This window comes from Geotrypetes seraphini, chromosome 1 (genome assembly GCF_902459505.1).
Source record: "Geotrypetes seraphini chromosome 1, aGeoSer1.1, whole genome shotgun sequence".
Taxonomy (NCBI): Eukaryota; Metazoa; Chordata; class Amphibia; order Gymnophiona; family Dermophiidae; genus Geotrypetes; species Geotrypetes seraphini.
The window spans coordinates 213,581,673-213,582,998 of NC_047084.1; the positions used below are offsets into that span (position 1 = coordinate 213,581,673).

Here is a 1,326-nt window from a genome sequence, read left to right on the forward strand (position 1 = left end):
TGCCAAAGCAGCTCCTGATTGGTGAGGCCTGACTTTAGTACAGGAAGAGGTGGTCGGAGCATACCATGAGTGATTTCCTTCACTCGCTGGCGCTCCGGCTGCCCTCTCCCGGCTCCCCTGTTAAAAACGTATTTGCAGTTTTTCAACATTCACGGGGGTTCCTGGAACGGAACCCCCGCGAATATCGGGGGAGTACTGTATTGCATATGGCAGCTCCTGGCTGATAACTAGTAACTTTTCACAAAGTACAGAAAAAAGGTCTACTAAGAATGAATAACAAGCATTTAATGTTAACTGTAAAAGAAATGATTGTCTTTGAAACCCCTTCAGCTTTGCCCGTTCAGAGCCAACAGTGCTTTGTAATGGCCAACACAGGGGGGTAAAGCAATTCTCTCTGAAACCTGGAACAGTGCAATAAACTGTTTTGGATCCTGTCGGGAGATACATCAACTTGGCCATATTAATAAGGGTGCAGTCACCATCCATTTTCCACTCTATTTCCTGTTAATTGTCACATTATTAGCTAACTGTTAGTGAATAGGCTAAATCTATCTGTAATAGTTAACACCCTTCAGAAGTCTGCTATCCCAGTGGGAAACTGCCAAAAATGTCTCAACAGTAAATGCAGAGGTGTTGCACTTGAACTATTTCAGCAATTATGTGGTAACAATTCTGCTGTGCTAAGTGTTTACAGGTATTTAATGTCTTTTCATAACTTGGAATATATAGAAATTTTCCTTTTCTTTACTTGGTTTGTAGAGAATTTTGGAAATCTTGGTTCCTTAGGATTCTGCATATTTTTATTCTCAGGTGGGGCACATGAGCCAAACTATAGTGGCCTGTTGTGCATGTTTGATATCGGGTTATAAGAACCGGTAACGGATTAGTTCTAAAACTGGATTTCCTTAAGGTGCAGAAGGGAACATGACTGTAGAAACTTGTGTTGTACCCAGTAATTAAAAGTACTGACTTTTATAACAAAATCCAGGCCCTGCCTTGAACAGGATGACATCCCATTATGAAATGAACTGACATGCTAGGAGAAGTTGGGGGCATCGCTATGGGGGTGGGTCTGGCCCACCCACCCAGCAGTTACAGACTGCTGGAAGTGGTTCCTATACACTGCCGGCACCCTACCCAGAAGCGTTTTGTGTCCTGAAGAGAAACAGTGAAGCTGCACAGGCTGGGGATGGGGTGGGAAGGGAGAGAAAGAGAGAGATGCCCACTTGCTTTGGGGTCGGTCCTACCCAAAATTGGGTGTCTGGCTATACCACTTGGCGAAGTGCTCCCTATTTAGGGAACACTATGGTACTTAATACATGCAAA

At 44.0% G+C, this 1,326-nt stretch overlaps 1 non-coding gene across 1 annotated transcript; it reads left to right on the forward strand.

Moving 5' to 3' along the window:
• The first annotated feature begins 332 nt into the window (after positions 1–332).
• LOC117352846 lies at positions 333–449 on the forward strand. Its single transcript, XR_004537897.1, has one exon. It is a non-coding gene; the product is annotated as a small nucleolar RNA SNORA26 (small nucleolar RNA).
• Positions 450–1,326: the final 877 nt, after the last annotated feature.